Here is a 13931-nt window from a genome sequence, read left to right as displayed (position 1 = left end):
CTGCATTGAAAACTAGAAGGAAATGAGTGATGCCTTGTTATGGATGTCATCAGGTGAGCTTGGCCAGAGTAGCAAACACAAGTCTTTTTGTGAGAAGCCCTGCTGCCCAAGTCGAGAAGCACATGATCTGATAAGCGTCGTTCCGCCAGATCTTACGTTATTATCATCACGGCTCATGAAAGATTCTACACCTGCACAAAGGGTCACGTGATGCAGTTACACTAGAATGGAGCTACTGCAATGTCCTGCTTTTCAGGTATTTGATTTTCAATTTCCGACAGCAATTAGCAGTTGTATTTCATCCCTGCTGCATTATATCTGGATGTTGACGGTCCTCAGTCTAATGGAGCAGGTGTTTTTGTTCTAACAATACACCATCCCCTCTTCTCTCTTATTGCACTATACACTTCAACTAAGCACATGAGCCTTCCCCCGTGAGCTGACCCCACCGACATCTTTGATCTTCTATGACCTCGTGGAGGTCAAGGATCAACTTCAATCCAAGCTAATGACCCATAATGATGTCATCTGATCAGGTATGCAACGCCACTGTCCATAAGCCTTCGCTGGATGAGGCTGCCTTTGTGTGTCTAACTCAGGCCTGCTCTGATCAGAGGTGCATCGGCATATAATGCAAGATTTTGTGTAAAGTAAGGCCTAAGGTCTTTAGTAACTTCTTGCAATGGTTTAGGCCCAAGATGCCTTTAGAGGCCTTTAAGTATCGTCCGAATATGAATACAATTTGCAAGACTAGTCGAAGTCTTTTTCATTTGTTTGATACGCACACCGAGGATCCTTGTTCCTTGCAATTGCTTCCTGTAATTAAGTTTGCGGATGGCACCTTCGTCGCTCTCCTGGTGGCAAAATCGGTCTAAGAAGGCCTGGGCTAGGCTTCTGTGGGATTAAACAAAGTAAGAATCGGGCAAACACCGACTGACCTCCGCAACAGCTTCTTACCATCTGCCAGGACAATCCCACCTCGACCCTTCACCACTGCGGCCTGTGGTGTGCGTCTGAACCTCAGAGGCCAGATTGTGGTGCCATAATAGCATTATCTAACGCGATTTCAAAAAAAAAGAAGAGTTTTGCTGATTGGTGTAGAGCAAGGCCACAGGAGGCTGGGGAAATGTGTAAGCCTCCGTCCATAGAGAGAAAGAGGGCAAGGGAATAATATATAGCATAAAAGGCCCATTTGCACACAAACACAATAAGTGCATGCAGGAGTCGGAGAAAAAAAGGCAAGCTCTGGATGTGAATTAAATTGACCCCAAATTCAATCAGGACTCTATTTATTGAAAACTTACCCACTTACGTATGAAAATTCTGCGGGCTTTCTGAAAAATTGAAACCTCAGGAACATTAAGAATCCTTATGCAGTAAAGAGGCAAAATACTGAAGGATGATTAAATCATTAGCAATTACATTACGGTGTGCACATTGGATAATACGGAGGTTGCCGCAATAATAATGGCGGGCTTCGCTAAATTCAAAGCTTGGGTTCTCGAGTTCTAACAACACAACAAACAAGCTAATTGCCTATGGAAGTCCAGAAAGCGCGCCTCGTCCTTTTTTTGTACCCTGAACCTCAATGGGGTTTGAAAAAAAGGTTCCCAATCTCGTGTTATTTATTAATGTGAAAGAAATCACTGGAATTCCAATTATCCAGGAGAGTCGAATCCATTTGATTCAATTATATATATTTTTTTTTCAAATGAAATTATTACTGTGCTTTGAGTTCGGGGCACCTGAGCTCCTCGACGAACGCAGCTTCATCAGGACCGGGGAAATGAGACCGAGAAAAGTTGTAAGATTGTCCGACGATCCTTCATCAAAGCAATCCCCGTTGAAGGAGCGTGGGTGCTCGGCGTTTGTAAGGAAGCAATCCAAATATCTCTGCCTCTCTCCCGCTCTCCGGCTCCCCTACACACACGACAATGGAGGCAGAAAGGAAACTAATGAGGGCTGAGAAAGAGAAGAAAAAAAAAATCCCCGGGGCAGACTAGACGAGGATTTTTGTCCCTGATATGTCACGTTAGATTGCCCAGAAGAAAAGGCAGGAAGGAGACGTGGCACCAACAGTTTAGACACAGCGGATCAAAGAGAAACGAGCTAAACGTAATTTATTTCTCTTTCTGACTTCCTCTTTACCGCAATGTCCTTTTGGGTTTGCATCCCTGAAGGATCCGCCTGCGCGCTTCCTATTTGTGTCTCGGCCGTGTCCATCTTGAGCTCATTGTGCACAAGTAAATGGTCTGCTTGGAAAGGAAATTTTAAGTTGATGCTTTACATGAAGGTTGGGCCATTAGTGAAGTTGAGGCCTTACGTGAAGATTGGGACAACCTTTACATGAAGCCTCAGCTCTTTACAGGGTTAGGGTTAGGGTTAGGGTTAGGGTTAGGGTTAGGGTTCGGGTTATTGCTTTTGGCTCAAGCTTCGTCTTTGGTTGGTCCTCCAGTGCTCACAAGGGCAGAGGTGTTAGGGTTAAGGTTAGGGTTAGGGTTAAGGTTAAGGTTAGGGTTAGGGTTAGGGTTAGGGTTCGGGTTTTTGGTTTTGGCTCAAGCTTCGTCTTTGCTTGGTCCTCCAGTGCTCACAAGGGCAGAGGTGTTAGGGTTAAGGTTAGGGTTAGGGTTAGGGTTAGGGTTCGGGTTATTGCTTTTGGCTCAAGCTTCGTCTTTGCTTGGTCCTCCAGTGCTCACAAGGGCAGAGGTGTTAGGGTTAAGGTTAGGGTTAGGGTTAGGGTTAGGGTTCGGGTTATTGCTTTTGGCTCAAGCTTCGTCTTTGCTTGGTCCTCCAGTGCTCACAAGGGCAGAGGTGTTAGGGTTAAGGTTAGGGTTAGGGTTAAGGTTAAGGTTAGGGTTAGGGTTAGGGTTAGGGTTAGGGTTAGGGTTCGGGTTATTGCTTTTGGCTCAAGCTTCGTCTTTGCTTGGTCCTCCAGTGCTCACAAGGGCAGAGGTGTGTGCTTCAAGTTTAAAAATTCCCCAAAATTATTCTTAGTTCGTTGAAAAAGAAACATTTTTTTACTACAACACACAGGTGTAGACGAGAAAATCTACGTACAAGGAAAATGTCACACTGAAGTATATGAAAGGCTGGCGGGAGGCCATTACTCTACTTCAAGTCACAATTCAGTGGTATAAATATTCAGTAGATCTGAGAGCAATTGTATATTTCAAAAGCTGATTCCGATGTACAAGAAAAATGTAACACTGGGCTGAGGAGCCATCTTGACGATGGTGCTGACAAGTCGTGGGGCCGGCGTGGAAGCAAGAAGGCCGGAGCGGCCGGACACAAAGAGCCTCTGGTGCCGCATGGCGTGCCACAGTGCTTCACGGGGGCGACCCTCGCACAATAGGCCTCCTGACAGCAATGGCAGTGAAGAAAGAAAGAAGGGCCGGGCGGGCGGAGACCGGACCGACGTTCACTCAGCACTCTGCCCGGCAATAAGCCAATGAGGTCAGGGAAGGCCTCTAAAGTGAGACTTCATTCATTGGGCAGAAAGAAAAAAAACTTCTGCAGGCAGCCGTGAAAAGTCTGTTATAAGTTACTCTTTAGATGTATCTGTGGCGTCCACACAATAAACAGGAAACTCAAGTTTGCTCTGAAGGGAGTCCAGGAGGTTGGGAATTAATTACAGTTGCCGACAAACAGCGCTGTTCATGGTTGCAGGGTATTACGACGCACAGGCCGCCATTAGCAGAGGATTAGGCCTACCTGCTGCCCCATGCCTGACCTTGTTCCCGCTGCAAGAGAGGAGCGACTCAGGGGAGGAAATTGGAGCCAATACAAGGAGCTCTGAATAGAGCAGACCACGTGGAGGCCTTTCGATGCTCAAGGGGGCGAGAGAAGGGCGGGGGGAGGGGTGGGGCTCGTCTCAGGCGGTTTTGGAAGCCTGCTTCGCCTGGGACTTGGCACGAACACTAACAGGCCTAGATGCAGGATCACAGTAAAGGTCACAGAAAGTTAGAATGTGAAGTCACACCAGTGAGTGGGAGGATGTTTCGTCGTACTGGCAAGGTAGAATCAACAATAGGCCAGGATCAGGTGGATGATTCAAAGAAACCGAAACTACAATTAGGTTATCTGGTGGGAATCTGAGTTAACCCTTGGTCTTTCTCCCTGCTGTCCTTTCCAAAGGCCTGGAGAATAAGCGGGCCCTCGGGGCACAGTATGAACAATGCTGGGATCTTGCAGGGAAACCCTGGCATCCTTCACTGGGTGAGGCGTCGAGCCATTTCCAGCTTGTTACCCGGGCCGGCCATCCTTACCCTGCAAAGAGCGAATGCTGCTGCACGCTGGGTAAAGGGAACTGTAAATTCGCCAAGAAACACATGACATTGTGGGAAAAACAATCTTTGGGAATCGCAGCTTGGAGCGCGCGTGTCTATTAATAACCTGTTGGGAAAGGGACAGACAGAGTTCTCTGGCATCGTGGGGTCAGAAAGCTCAGAAGTTTCACACTCTCGTTTTCCTCCTCACAAACTTGGCAATGTGGGCTCCAACTGAACTCCCTGACCAGTGTAAGGAATGGAAGAGGGAAGCCGCCTCCACCTGCACAGCTGCGACCAAGGCAGGTAATGCAGCTTGAGTGTACAACTCAAACCTTGGTTGGAATGATCTTCCCAACACCGTCGTGATTCTCTATCTCATTTGCAACATCGCCAAAGATGACGTCGCAGTGATGGCTTTTAATCTTCAAAAAATAAAGATCAGGAAAGTTATGATTGTTAAACTTTTCTAGCAAGGAGGAAACCTGGGAAAGGTCTTCCTTCTTATTTTGGGAGTGTGAATTATTGCGCTGGTGGGTGGATGGTTCATCGCAATGAATTCCAGAATAAACGGTTTCGGTTTGTTGATTGTGAACACAATATTGTCACAAAGATGCGACAAGAATGCCGTTTGGCGAGGAAGATTTGAAAGTGAATGGCAGACATTGTTTCCGCAACGTGATTTTTTTTTTTTTTTTGGGGGGGATACAAGGTCGAGGCTCGTGTAAGAGCTAACATCAATCACAAAAAGACAAACTGACACATAAAACATATGATAAAGAGAGCGGTAGACAAGATGGGGAGAGAGAGGGAAGCACACAAGTACAACATTAGAGAACAGGGACATCGGGAGATCTGTGGGAGGGAGAGGGCTTGGGGGGAGGAGGGACAGGAAGGGGATGGGGTTAAATAATCGATGTTATTTAAACTTCAAATCGTGAAAGGACAAATGACATGGACAGTATGGGATCATGCGCAACTACATGAAATGAACAAAGTGAAATGACTACTTCCTGTTTATTTGAATATTATTTTTCCAAAGGTATTGGGACAACAACTCCATGTGTGAATTCAAACACCTTACGCCAAACCTGCACATGCGTACTTACATCTGCCACTGAAGGTGGACGGAGGTTGTGTTTTCATCCATGTCTGCCTGTATGTGAGCAGGACATCTCAAAAAGTTGTGGATGGATTTGGATGAAATTTGGTGGATGAGTTGGGTCGGTGACGAAAACAAGTTGATTAGATTTTGCTTCAGATAAGGATGCGGATTGTTGGGCGAGAACAGGTAAACTAGTCAACCTGGCAGAGGTAGGCACTCTACCAAGTGCCGTTCTAGTTTTCCATGCAACACAAAGAAACACGTACTTTATGAAGGTGTCTTCTTGTGACATTCCGATAAAGTGATGCACAGGTGGTACCCTTACTTTTGAGCTGCATAGTCTGGGTTTGATTCCCGACCTGACTATTTGCTGACGGGTTGCTACTTCCGCACGCCTGGCGTTGCATCACCAACAATGTTGTCCCTACCGGGAGGATGTTAAGCCGGGTTTCCCGTCTGCTAGAATTAGTTGGTGGATGTTCAGTATCCCACAGTGTGCTTCGCAAAGAGTACGCGAGCAAATTCCAAATTCCTGCCCGAACCTACAGAGGGCATTGCATCAGCGGCACAGCCCAGCCTTGTGCTGTATATTAAATAATAATCATGTGTCGACACGACAATCAATGTGCCATAAAGCTGTCACATAATAATATGCCTGTTCATTTCATCATTATCAGAAATCAAGCCCATAATATTGTGCTCCCTGATCACCACAACAGCAATGGATACTGATAACGGTTTTGTGAGACCCCGCGGAGTCACATCGAACCCCCATAAGGGTTCCCCAGTGTAGTTATATCTGTAGTAATGTTGCTTTGATAAATTACCCCTCCATCTCATATTGGTGGAAGGGAAAGATGGGTTGTGAATGTAGTCAAAACTATCCTCATTGCTCTCTTAGTCCTTCTCAAACTCCGTACTCGAACCCCAATCTCAAACTCAATTCGCATACCTCATTCTCACACACATAGACTCAAACCTTTATTCTCAAACGCCATCCTCAAATTCCCTTTTCAAACACTTCTCAACTCATTACAGATTCCAACCCCGTACCACATTCACTCCACCAAAGCACGCCACAAATCCATTCAGTAACACTTATTTAGCATACATCGAACACGGACACTCTTTTAGCACAGCAGAGCCGAGCTGCCAGAGCTTCCAACATTGTTTTCATTGTGCCACCAAGCTGCCAGTGGCATTCCAGCAGCCACACCCATCGCAACCCTGGAACCAATCGTGACGACTGGATTGCAGAGCGCCAGCCAATCTGCGTGGCTGGTTCTCGGTAAGCGGACGTGAGAGGTGACAGGAACGTGGGCGATAAGAGTCAGAGGTGATAGTGAGACTTACAGCAAGAGTCATAATTCTGGGGAGTTAAATTGTGACACCTCAGTTCCAAAGTTCTCTGAGAGAGCTCCGTTCTAGAGAGTTCTGGAAAATCAGAGTCGGAGGAGAGGTGGAATTCTGGGAAGGTTGAGTGGATGAGCTCTGAGTCAGAGTTGAGTCAAAGCTCTCCGGTTGAGTCAAGTCAGGGCTTTGGAGAGGTCCGAATGTCAGTTCAGTTCTGGGAACTCGTTGGAGAAGTTCAGTAAAGCAGCCCTCGTAGTTCGGATTTGATTGTTGATGGAGTGGAGAGTTCGATGTGGACCATGCCAAGCACCGTAGTCCAGCGGATAGGTGCAATATAGACGAATCATGCACTTTTTGATAAAAGCATCAAACTTGGTACACATATTTAGTAGGCCATAAGAAACAAAATTAGATATAGTGCCAACCCAGTTTTGGCCTGTGATTTCTATGGCGGCCATCTTTCAAAATGGCTGCCACATTTCACAAATATACCACATAACTGAGCAACCATGAGGCCTAGGATCTTAATTCTGGTGTCTATATATAGGTTTTGGGGGTCATAGAAATCAAAGAAGGCAATATCGAAGTCAGCCTACATTCAAATTTTGGCATATGGTGCTGCAGCTATAGCTCACCATCCTCCTGCTTGTAAGATCTATCCGGAGTGCTGATTTCCAGTTGTATGTCCAGTCGTTGACAAAACTTGTGCACTGGTTCTTTGCTCTCGACCACTTCAACTATGCACGTTGGATACCAGTTCATCTCCGTGACATGTTGGCTCTACCTCAGCGGCATCCTCTGGTCTATAATGAGTTAATGAAGGGACACTTCACAGTCAAAAAGACCAGCCATGCATTTTCGAAAATGGCACTTGATCAGGCACATGAACAAAATTATGCTGTGGTAAAGGATGAGGGTGGAGCTGTTGGCTTAACTGAGTCCCCTGCCGCTATCCAAAGGTGGATGGTCAGTGGTCCAGAAATGGCGCACCTCATCACAGACTTTGAAGCATCGGTGGATCAAGCGTTGAGAACTCCCGCGGTGCGCCACCACGAACAGCGACCAGGGGTGCAGAAAGCATTCATACAAGATGTCCAGGCATTAAAGTCTGTCAGATGATTATGGCAATCCTTTCCTTGAAACACACAGTGACCTACTCATTCTGGATGCACACGATATCGCAGATAGGTCCACTGTCGATGCTCTGTATCGGATAGAGAAACCTGGATGGGAGAAGTACAACACCTTTGTTCATGAACGACTCATAGAATGTACCGAACCACTGTTTGATGTTATCACGAAGAACAAGCTCCCTCTATTCAGTACTCCACCAACACGCCAGAAGACGAAATCACAGGAACATTTGCTAGCACTGAAAAGTGACTGCAACCTGTTCTCTCGGCTCTATGTTGCTTGTCCAGTTCGTGATGGAAATTGGGAAGAGTTTTTCCATCACGAGAATCAACCATGCCCTCCGTCATTGTCGGACAGGGGAAAGCTGAGACAGGGTACCAAATCTAACATTGTTCAGTGCCTTGAGGATACAGTCACGGAAAAGGAGGGACAACACTCTCGATGCCAACGTTGTTGTGTTAGATGGACCTGCCATTGTAAATATGTTGAAGCCTGGAGCAGCAAAAACATTTCAGGAATATGCACACGATGTCTTTCTGCCATATGTAAATTCGAAGCTACAAAGAGCTCAGAGGGTTGATGTTGTCTGGGATGATTACAGGCCAGATTCATTAAAGGCACAGACCAGAGAGAAGCCAGGGAAAGGAATCCGTCGAAGGGTTGAGCCAAAGACTGCAGTACCGAAAAATTGGCAAGAGTTCTTGCGGCTCTCTGACAATAAGAAGGAACTGTTCTCATAATTCAGCAGAGAAGTTGTCAACATTCAAACAGAGAAGCAGGTAATCAGTACGCTGAATGAGGATGTTGTTTGTCACCAGCCAAGAAACACGGGAGGTTTAGCCTCTTGTACACATGAGGAAGCAGACAGCCGTATGATGCTTCATTTTGCTGATGCAGCTAAACAACACAACACTGTTCTCATCCGTACTGTGGACAGTGATGTAGTTGTTCTGGCAGTGTATGTATTTTAAAAGCTGCAAGTGACACTGGATGCTCTATGGGTGGCGTTCGGCACAGGCAAGCATATGCGCATGGTACCAGCTCATGATATCTCAGCTGCAATTGGTTCTGAGAAGTCCATTGCACTTCCAATGTTTCATGCCATTACTGGGTGCGATACGACCTCTTGCTTTGCTGGCAGAGGAAAGAAGACTGCTTGGGATACATGGAGCATGTGCCCTGAGATTACAATGGAGTTAATGAAGCTGATGGAACAACCACAAATGTCAGATGTTGATGCTGCTATGGATGTTCTGGAGAGATTCGTCGTACTTCTTTATGACCGAACAAGTTCTAAACACCATGTTGATGAGCTCAGAATCGACCTATTCACACGGAAAGGCAGAGACGTGAGCAACATTCCACCGACCAAGGGTGCTCTACTTCAGCACACTAGACGAGCAGTATACCAGGCCGGTCACATCTGGAGATGTGACCACAACCAGACGGATGGGGATGGACTCGTAGTAGTGATGGAAACTGGGATGTTCTTTGGAGCAGTCTTCCTGAAGCCAGCAGAGTTTGCAGAGAACTTATTCGATGCGGTTGTACCAAAGGCTGTCAAACAAACTGCAAATGCACAAAAGCAGCTCTGCCGTGTACAGCTTTGTGCGAATGTGGGGGTTCTTGCCATGATTAGTTCATGTGATATGTGGCATTTCACATTTGATGGTAAGCCTAACTGACTCATGGCACATTGGTATCTACAACAATAAGTAACTCGGCTTCGTATTCGTTTTGACTTGTTTTTTTTATAGCACTATAAGTTTAAGTTACGGTAAAGGATGTTTCCCTAAAGAATGCCTTTTTTCCTGAAACGAATCATCCGGTCGGGAAAAAAGACATTGTTTAGGGAAACAACCTTTACAGGTATATTATATTTCATCAATACAAAATAAAGCAATACAAAGACCGCCAAATGTTGTGTCTCTGTAAACTGGAAAAGGGCACTTATGTTCCAAAAGTGGTACAAGACGTGATCACACATACTCATTATTGCCTTCTTTGAATTCCATGACCCCAAAAACCTATATATAGGCACCAGAATGAAGATTCTAGGCATCTTGGTTGTTGAGCTATATGGTATTTTAGTATTAGATGGTGGCCATTTTGAAAAATGGCCGCCACAGCCGTCATAGGCCAAAACTGGGATGGCACTATATCTATTTTTTCTTTTAATGGCCTACTGATGATATGTACCAAGTTTGATGCTTTTATCAAAAAGTGCACGATTCTTCCCCCTATCCGCTCTACTACCGAGCCCAGTGAATGAGCGGAATGGGTGTGGAGACCCAAGCTTCCAGGCATAATTCCCATCTCCCCACAAAGACAGTATCTCCTATGCACCTTGTAAAGCCAACCACAAACTTTTGAGCATAGAAAGGGTCAACAGTGATTCTCCCCTGAACTGACTTCTCTCCCTACAACTTTGCATCGACCTCATTGACTCGCTCTGTTGTGGAGTATCAACTGAGTCTACAACAGTTCTCTTCAGAGCTCACATTACACGCACCTGCATACACCGCACCTTCCAGCTGCACTTTTCACTCACCTGCACTACACCCTGCTCCTTACCATGCGAGTGTCTGGCTTATGTACGGGTGAGGCCGAGGTCGACACCATACCCCATCTATTTTGCTTATTCGTCTATGAACCTTACTTCTCTCCTTCTCCCAGAATGATTGAGGCACCTGTGCGTGTGGATTTGTGATAAGGTGACTGACGTGTCAGGGGAAATATATTTATTTGTGAGACTGTTTTTGATTTGTCAATACCTGTTTTGCCTTGTGTATGCACGCCTTTGCTAATTCCTTCATAAACTGCTACAACTTGCCCAATCTTCTTTTTCTTCATTGGTTAGACAGAGTGTATAAATAGTGAATGGGAGTTCTGCCCGCAGTTTCGTTATGGTCAGTGATTAGCTAACGTCCCACTTACAGTATCCGTTTTTGACCAAGACTAGTGGGGTGTTGAGAGCATGGTTCCCTACCTGGGGGAATTCATTTGCAGGGGAGGTAACATGAGAATTGGACGTGAGGACCCTACCTAAATTAATTGTCTCAGCCTGAAACTGTGGTTGCCTAGCAACCCGTTGTGCCATGGAGTTGTCTGCGGCTCTTCGTCTTCAGGGTCCTAGGTTGAGAAACAGGACCAAGAAGCCCCCTTGTGACCCGGATGGCAGAAGCCATAATACTTTGAAGGCATGACGCGATTTTTTCAACCTTTTAACGGCGTAGCCCATAGAGCAATGCCGTCTGGAACAGCGTTTCTCCGTCCGTGCAGTCAATTTATGTATGATTGTCCCTTCCGCCGGCATTTTGCGGGTTTATTCCCTTTAGAATTCGTCATCTCTGCAACCGTTGGTCCGATTGGCATGACATTTTCACCATGGGAGCGCCTCCTCCTGTATAATTTTTTAATGATAATTTTGACGTCACATGTCACATAGTAGGGCGCCAGCGCCATCTTGAATAAACCGAAAACGTTTGCACCTCGATATCTCCGAAATCACTCCATGGAAAAAAATTAAAGGTGGCTCATTGTAAAATTGTAAATTTAAAGGTGGACATACATACTGTACATACATTGTAAAGTACTCCCTATGTGGCACAAGAAAGAGCAATCAGAGATTGCAGACCCTCGCCAGGACATGTTTTGCATGATTTTAAGGCTTTTGTGTTAAAACAAACATGGCGGCCGAATCACGTGACCGATGACGTACGTCATCATTATTATTTCTTTCTCCACCAATTTATCCATAGATGACGCCCAATAAATTTCATCTTGATCGGATGAAGTTTTGTACTTTTGGAATTATGATGTCATAATGGAGGAATCTATGACATAATTGTTGTGGAAAACCAATCAGGTCCACACAACTTTAGTCCAACGGGTTGGTTTAATTGCATTTAGATCATAACATCATCCTGTAAAGTAGAAAATACAATAAGTATACGATGTGACATCACATGGGACCATTCATAACATTCAATGCAAGCAAGCTGGATATTCTATGCAGGCGTACCGTTAGCGAGTCTACCAGATGTAACGTGTCACAGGAGAAGTCTCGGAGCACCGTCCGCAGCAGCGGGTCTTATAGTCACGCCCCTAGCGGTGTCAACGTGCAGCGAGCATCACCCCGGGTTCAGTACGAATACGATTTCACTACATTCTCCCCCCGTCAGAATTATACGGCAGTGCGGCTAGAAGCGAGTGAGCGTCAGCACGAACAGGGTGGAACATCAGTCGACCCAACCGTATCGGGCCGGGCGGCGAATTTCTCTGCCAGCACGCGTCCGAAATTCCCCGGGTACGGCATCACGTATCCCTGTGTCCCCGGCGTCGGAGGCGCCAACAGGGTCGGGTGACGAAGGGGGTAACTCCAAGTCGTCGGGCCCAGGTAGTCTCGGCGAGGGGAGGGTCGGTAGACTTTCGGCGATGGGAGCGTCGGGAGAGGCCATAGTCTCATAGATGGGTTCGATCGGTTCGTCCGATTCCCTACATAGGTCGGCGACCCCGCAAGGGGCAAGGTGACGGACGGAGACAGTAGTCTCACGGCCATCAGTCGTCATCACACGAGCATGCTCAGGATTAGCCTGGAGAATCTGCACTTTGTCCACTAGGGGGTCGTACTTGCTCGCGCGAACCGCCCATTTAAGGTAGGCCGGCCCGGGCCCAGCGAGCCAACTGGGCAAAGACCGTATACACCCCGAGCTCCTGGGGTGGTGGAAAAGTCGCTCGTGGGGAGTTTGGTTGGTTGCCGTACTCAGGAGAGCCCTGATCGAGTTCAACGCCGCAGGTAGCGACCAAGCCCATTTATCGAGGCCCCGGCCGAGGGTCCGGAGGTTGAGCATGACGGCCCTCCAGATAATCCCGTTGAAGCGTTCGATCTGCCCATTAGCCTGGGGTCTGTACGGCGTGGTGTAACTAGAAGCAAAGTTATTTTGGAGCAGATAGCCGCGCACCTCCTGAGACAAGAAGACCGCACCCCGGTCGGTATGGACATAGGCCGGGTAACCGAACATTGAGAACAAGTTCTGTAAGCATCGCATCACCGTGGCAGCAGTCATGTCCGCGCATGTATAAGCAAAGGGGAATCGCGAGTACTCATCAACGATAGTGAGCAGATAGCGAGAGCCGCTCGACACCGGCAACGGGCCCTTGAAATCCATCGCCAAGCGTTCCCACGGGCGTGTAGCCTTCACCAGAGTCCCCATGGGAGGGTTATAGAAACGCGGTTTGATTTCCGCGCAGATACCGCAGTCGCGACAGATACGGCGGATATCGTCAATCGAGTATGGGAGATTCCCACACCGCACAAAATGAGCGAAACGCGTTACGCCGGGATGGCCCGCAGTGGCATGCAGCACCCGTAGGCCCTCCAAAGAGGTGATACCCGCACATGTAGCCAGTCGTGATAAGGCGTCGGCGGCCTGGTTATCCTTCCCCGGGCGATATTTGATGGTGTAACAGAAGTCGGCGAGTTCGATACGCCAGCGAGTGATTTTCTCGTTCTTAATGCGCTGGGCATGTAAGGTGTCGTACATGAACGCAACGCTTTGCTGGTCCGTGATGATTTGGAAGCTCCGCCCGAGTAAGTACGGGCGCCATCGCCGAATAGACTCGACGATCGCATACGCTTCCTTTTCAACGGACGAGTGTCTCCGCTCAGCGGTGGTAAGAGTCCGTGAAAAGAAAGCCACGGGACGCCCCCCTTGGGAGAGGGTCGCCGCGATGGCCTGATCCGAGGCGTCACTTTCGAGGACGAACGAGCCGCTCTCGTCAATTGTCGCCACGGCGGCTCGGGCGATGTCGGCCTTAAGGCCTTCAAAGGCCGCCAATGCGGCCGGACTCAGGGGGAAGGTGTCGCAGGCCACGAGGGGGTGAAGTTTCGCGGAGAAACTTTGCACCCATTTGGAGTAATGGGCGAACAGCCCAAGGGCGCGCTTCAGGGACGCCCGATCACAGGGAGGGGCCATGTCGAGCAAAGGTCGCAGACGCTCCTTATCCGGAGCGACAGAGCCATGGGTCACGGTGTACCCCAGAAGATCTATCGTGCGTAGGGAGTATTGGCA

General features: G+C 47.6%; 1 long non-coding RNA gene across 1 annotated transcript in view; it reads right to left on the bottom strand.

Annotated features, from left to right (window-relative positions):
* Positions 1 to 13931, bottom strand: part of LOC144888744 (uncharacterized) — a 75411-nt gene that overhangs the window by 40673 nt on the left and 20807 nt on the right. The window contains exon 2 of the long non-coding RNA XR_013621298.1: positions 1746 to 1920. This is a non-coding gene — a long non-coding RNA (uncharacterized LOC144888744). The remainder of the gene's footprint in view (positions 1 to 1745; positions 1921 to 13931) is intronic.

The sequence above is a fragment of the Myxine glutinosa genome, chromosome 14, assembly GCF_964187855.1.
Source record: "Myxine glutinosa chromosome 14, kmMyxGlut1.1, whole genome shotgun sequence".
NCBI classification, from domain to species: Eukaryota; Metazoa; Chordata; class Myxini; order Myxiniformes; family Myxinidae; genus Myxine; species Myxine glutinosa.
Note: the sequence above shows the minus strand (reverse complement) of the source record. Positions and strands in the feature narration are given on the sequence as shown.